General features: G+C 37.4%; 1 pseudogene; it reads left to right on the top strand.

Annotated features, from left to right (window-relative positions):
• The first annotated feature begins 863 nt into the window (after window positions 1–863).
• On the top strand, window positions 864–4,059 carry LOC110690373 (annotated as a pseudogene).
• Window positions 4,060–6,733: the final 2,674 nt, after the last annotated feature.

Raw genomic sequence — 6,733 nt, 5'->3', positions numbered from 1 at the left:
ATAAAAATAAAAAATAAAAAATAAACATAAAATTAGATGTTATCTATAAAACAATTATATGTTCGTTACAAAATAATTGTATGTTCTTTAGACAATAGCTACATGTTCTTTCTTTTTGTCAAAAAAAAAAAAAAAACTACATGTTCTTTCTGCCTTTTTTGTCTGTACAAGCATGGTACCATCGCCTATACCTTAAAATTTTCAATACTTTAATACTCCGTTTTTGAATAACAAACTAAGGGAGCGTTTGGTTCACATAACTAAGGTATGGGTTTAGAATGGTTTAAACCCATACCTTATGTTTGTTTTATGATTTTAAGAGTTTTAAACCCATACCTCAATCCCCCAAGGTATGGGGTTTAGAAACCTTGGGGAGGATGTGGGTTTACCTTATTCCCATGCTTTTAGGTATCAAATAAAAATAAAAATAAAAAAATTACATTCCATAAGCATACCAAACATATGGTATTAAGAATCAAGTTTCAAACTCATACCACTATGATTTCATTCTTGATTCCAACCTCATACCAGTTTGCGAACCAAACACCCCGTAACACATCAAAATTTTGAAAGACATGACTTTAGAAAAAAAAAAAGTTTGGTATTTGGGCTTTGATTGGGCCGAATTTCAAGCATTATTTAATTTATACCGTCATACAACCACGTCAACAATAAAATGGGTCTTTGTCAAAAAAAAACACAAAGTGGGTTTGTTTATGATTACGTGTTCTCAATCACGACGGATTTAACCCATCAATTCGATAAAAACTCAACCACTGCCCACTAGAGTCAAATGGACGGATGTGAGAATCGATCCCAAAATTTCCTGAAATAGAGCTATCCAGAGCTAGATTAGTTTATTAATTGTAAAAGTTTTTTAACCGGGGATTGTAATTGCTAACGGGTCTAATCTGAATTAGATCCTATTAATCCCATCCGTTTTCAACATGTGGATCCTATTTTTTTTTTTTTTTTTCCTATTCATCGAAGCTTACACTGATATTGATTGAATAATTGATTATTGATTAGATCTGACAGCTGCACCACTCTCTCTCCTACTTGATTGAAGTGGCTTCTGAGCTTTCTCTCCTGCATTCAAGGAGCTTCTCAGGTATGATTATTGTTCCTTTTTATTAATCATCCAATATTTATTTCACAATTTAGGGTTTAATTTTACCCTTTCGTTAATTCAATTGCTAGTACTAGTATATTCAATTTTGAGTTGTTGTTGGTTATGATTTCTGAAGTAATTTTTATGAATCTTCCATTTTATTAACATCCAAATATTTATATTCAACTCGAATCATCAAACAATTGGTTATGATTTCTGAAGTTATAAAAGCTTGCAATAATCGATTTTGTTGTTGCTACATTTATGTTGTTACTATTAATTGACAGGAATTTTATGTGATTTTGGGACCCTAATTTAATAATTGAGCCAAATTTTGCTGATGTATTGCAATTTTTGATTCTAATTCCGCCCACGAGCTAAACTGCAATTTCATTAGATTTCATTGAATTTAATGGTTTCGCATCCAAGTATATGAATGATTTTTGTTTGGGAGAAGGGTGTGTAGCTTTGGTTTCATCTAAGTATCTTTGGTGTAGATAGAGCCACAAGTGGCATTGATGTAGACGAGGCTTGATTATGATTAACACCCTCGAGTATTTAACTAAGCTAACGGGCATCCACATTTTTTCTTGTGTAAGCAAATGGCTAAGAACTTAGAACTATTATTACATGGTTGGTGTTTGGGGGGGGGGGGTTGACTTTGAGTTTTTACAGAAATTTGTATACAAATTGGTTTAGTGACACCATTCACCTCATAGTCATATTTGCAAAGGAGTAGCCTTTGCGTGATTTGTGTAACTAAGCGTGTAGTATATGATACGCTTGCCTTATTCAAGACCATTGGACACTGCCGTGTTTGTATGTTGGAGAAGTAGCAGGGGTTGAGAACGGCGTATGGGATTTTGAGATATTTAGTTGAGGAGATTCAGAACTTTCTGGACTTTTTATTTTTTCTAGTCCTTTGAAGCTAAAATATTCTGTGCAAGTGTTGCTTCTGTGTATTTATACCTGAAACGAGTAGTTGATATTTGTTTAAATTAGTCATTTCACTTGATTCTTCAGGTTGTAGTGGATTGAGCTAGCACAAGCATGGAGATGGAGGTCCTGGACAATAAGTTCTTAAATGTGGGGCTACTCATTGTGGCAACCCTTGTTGCTGCTAAATTGATATCAGCACTCATTATGCCAAAGTCTGGAAAACGCCTTCCTCCTGTGATTAAGGCCTTCCTCCAGTTATTGGTGGCCTTCTACGCTTCCTTAAGGGCCCCATTATCATGCTGAGGGAGGAGTACCCAAAGCTTGGAAGTGTATTCACCTTAAATCTGGTCAATAAGAATATTACCTTCTTGATTGGTCCTGAAGAGTCTGCTCATTTCTTCAAGGCACCTGAAACTGATCTCAGTCAGCAGGAGGTCTATCGCTTTAATGTCCCTACTTTTGGACCTGGTGTTGTCTTTGATGTAGACTATTCCATCCGCCAGGAGCAGTTCCGCTTCTTCACTGAAGCTCTTCGAGCCAATAAGCTCAAGAGTTATGTTGACCATATGGTTATGGAAGCTGAGGTCTTGCTCTCTCTCTCTCTGTCGTCTATATCTTATTAGCTGAATGAATATTTATTGGTGGAAGATGAAATTTTTACTTGTCCTTGGGAAGTTGCATTGTGTCTGATTTAATACAGCCTTGCACAATTCAGGTTTTTTTTTTGGGGTGTGTGTGTGTGTGGGGGGGGGGGGGGGGGGGGGGGGGGGGTCTTTGCTGCCATCCTTTACCAGGGAAATTCATAACCCTCTCCTAATGTGTTTGATATTGTGGACTTGTGGTATGATCATCCTTATAAAATACTAAAATTTTACTTGTTATCCAATATACATGGTGTATTATGAAGCTGAAAATGAGCAGTCATCTAATTTGCTAGTCATTTCTCTGACCTTAACTCTAGTATACTGGTTCTATGCAGATTATTAATTTTTGTTTGAATATGCAGGAATACTTTTCCAAGTGGGGAGATTCTGGAGAGGTTGATTTGAAATATGAGCTGGAGCATCTTATTATCTTGACTGCCAGTAGATGTCTCCTGGGTCAGGAAGTCCGTGACAAGCTCTTTGATGATGTGTCTGCTCTATTTCACGATCTTGATAATGGGATGCTACCCATTAGTGTTATTTTTCCGTATCTGCCCATCCCAGCTCATCGACGCCGTGATAGAGCCCGTAAGAAGCTCGCAGAAATATTTTCACGCATCATTTGCTCCCGTAAATCCTCTGGAAAGTGTGAGAATGACATGTTGCAGTGCTTTATTGAATCGAAGTACAAAAGATGGCCGGCCTACTACAGAGGAAGAAGTCACAGGTCTGTTGATTGCTGCACTATTTGCTGGCCAACATACCAGCTCCATTACATCTACGTGGACTGGAGCATATCTTCTTCGTTATAAAGAATTCTTTTCAGCTGTGGTTGAAGAACAGAGAACTGTGATGAAGAAGCATGGAGAAAATGTTAGACCATTGATGTTTTATCTGAGATGGATGTCTTGCATCGCTGCATCAAGGAAGCACTTCGACTTCATCCTCCGCTGATTATGTTGTTGCCGCCAATCACACAGTGATTTCAGTGTGACTACAACGAGATGGTAAGGAATATGATGTCCCAAAGGGTCATATTGTTGCCACCTCACCAGCATTCGCCAACCCGTCTCCCACATATATACAAAGATCCAGGACAGTTATGATCCTGAGCGTTTTTGCTCCTGGAAGGATGAAGATAAGTTAGCAGGGCAATTCTCATACATCTCTTTTGGAGGGGGCAGGCATGGCTGCCTTGGAGAGCCTTTTGCTTATTTGCAAATAAAGGCAATTTGGAGCCATTTGTTGAGAAATTTTGAATTTGAGCTAATATCTCCATTCCCAGAGATTGACTGGAATGCCATGGTGGTGGGCGTAAAGGGGAAGGTGATGGTTAGATACAAGCGAAGAAAAACTTGTGGTTGAACTAATTGTGGGTATGTAATCGCCTATTTGGTGAATCATCCTTTTAATTTACTTTTTAATTGATATTTTTGTTGCCGCCAAGGCCCTGCTTGATGTTCATGCTCTCGGTAGAGTTAGCATTTTGGTTGTAAAGCTGCACATTATTTTATAAATCTCATGAATACTGAATATTTTAGATGTGTAAACTCTTGTAGTAGAGTGTAAACACCTTTCAATCTGCTTCTCCATTTGAGCTGAAAGTATCTGCATGTTTCTGAAGTCTTTTGATGAATTTTATTCCGTTTCAGCATCTGGTTATCGATAAATTAGTATCTGAAACAAGGATCTTGGCAATCCATCCTCATGTGATTTCTGAAGCTCTAGACAAGTTGAAGTTCGAAGCACATCAGCAAGCCCAGCAACAGCACAACCCAGTAATAGTAAAGAAGCAAAACAACTGCAGATCCCCACAGCATACGTCTAATAAATTATATATTTGGGCCACAGGTAATCAACTCTTGAATATGTCATATTTGAATATTGAAATGAAAGCACACTGACATAGTCAAAAGAGTTCAGTATATAAGTACACCAAATGGAGTACTACTTTTCATCGTCTCCAAAACCAGCCCAACACCCTTCATTGATCCTGCCTCCGGAATCAGATTTCTTAATGACACCTTTGTCACAAACAGCCAACGATAACTCTGTCGCCTCACCTGCTAAAATAGCACCATGGCTGGGAATTCGTTTGACATCCACGCATTCTCCCTTCCCGTCTCTTTCCATGAAGCCACAGCTCGACTAATCCAAAACATAACTCACTTCGATGTCAACTACATAAACTTGGTCTTCCCAATCTTCTACCTCTTTCTAAGCTTCACCCCTCACCGTCTCCCTTTCAATATCTTCTTCTTTTATCTAGTGATTACTTACGCATGTGTGTGTACCTATACGTGACCCCACGTTACCCTCTCAAGTACGTGTCTTCGGGTGCATTGTCTTCGTCTTCAATATTTGGATCATCATTGGAGTGCTTGTTTTTTTTTTTTTTTTTTTTTTTTTTGAGGAAAAGAAGTGCTTGTTGGTATTACTGCTCTAGCCTTCGGCATTGGGCATGCCTGGATTAATCTACTGCTGTCTGTTGTAATTCCATTGTCATTGTTTGCTTGCACGCCTTTCTTAGAGCTCCTACTTATGATGGCTTACTTGATGCCCTACCTCAACTTGGGCCAGATTTCACTGATGTCTGAATTTTTGGTTTCTTCTATAATAAGAAGGGTGTGGACGTTGTATTTTAAAAAAATTGTATTGTGTAATTAATTTAAGGTGTAATTTGCAAAATATTAAGCAAAATGAAATCTTTCAGGATATTGGGCTTTGTTTAATTATTATTTTATTCATTTAGAAATAGTTGCAAGTTTGTGAGTTGTGATGTTTCCACTTTCACGCTTGTTACTTATACTACTATTTTTATTTTTATTTTTTTGACGAGTTGTTACTTATACTTTTATACTTTCATTAAGTTAGAACTTATATAAAACTTTCGTACAAAAAAATAAGTAAATTTAAAATTTTATATTTTCATCAAAATTATGATACAGTACAATTTATTGTTAACCAATACATTTCAACGTAGGAGGTCATTTATTAGTATACCATTTAAAATTATTTTATTTTACTAAGATAAATTGATAGGTTTTAGTTATAATGTGACAACTTTTTATATTTAAATTTTAAAAAAAATGTTAAATATAAAAAAAAAAAAAAAAAAAACCTTTTTATTTAAAGAGCGACATGTAGGCAATGGGGGTTAGAGTCGTCAAAAGTTGACTCGACTCGAAATACCGTCTCAAACCCGATTATTAACCGACTCATCTTAACCCGAAAAAATGGTGACCCAAAACTCAACCTGACCCGACCTTAAACCAACCCTAGACCCGAGTATGTGAGACCCGAATCCGAACATGAACTGACCTGGAGATGACCCGACCCGAATGTAACCCGTAAATTATTGACCTGAACCGAACCCGACTTGAACCGAAATTGACCCAAACCTGTTTTAACCCGTCAAAACCCGAATTTAACCCGACTTGTTACTAACCTCACCTGAATTCAACCCGATCCATTCCTTACCCAACCCGAATTTAACCCAACCTGTTACAAACCCGACCCGAAATCAACCCGACTTGTTATTGACCTGACCCAAATTCAACCCGACTTGTTACTGACCCGACCTGAATTTTACCAGACCGATTACTAACCCGACCCAAAAACTCAACCCGATTTATAACTAACCCGACTCGAAATCAACACGACTTGTTATTGGCCTGACCTAAATTCAACCGAAATTGTTCTCGACCCGATTATTGACTTGAACATAACCCGATTTCATTAACTCAAGCTTACCACAAACATTTATGACAAAATATAATGATCATATATGGATCCAAAACGCATTATGACCCAAATATGTATCCCCTAAAATCTCAATGCCTTTTGACACCAGGCCCCGAAACATTCGAAATTACTCAAAAGCATGGATAATTAGCCTTCAATTTTGGAATTTTTTTTGACTTTTTTTCACCCGGATATAAAAATTGTCGAAATGTTTACCATGGTCCCAAATACCCTCCTGGAGTCCAATTGGGTTGGTGGAACCATCCAATTTGTCTTTAAACGACCAATTTACCGG

This window comes from Chenopodium quinoa, unplaced genomic scaffold (genome assembly GCF_001683475.1).
Source record: "Chenopodium quinoa cultivar QQ74 unplaced genomic scaffold, ASM168347v1, whole genome shotgun sequence".
NCBI lineage: Eukaryota > Viridiplantae > Streptophyta > Magnoliopsida > Caryophyllales > Amaranthaceae > Chenopodium > Chenopodium quinoa.
This window is presented reverse-complemented; position numbering and strand designations above follow the sequence as displayed.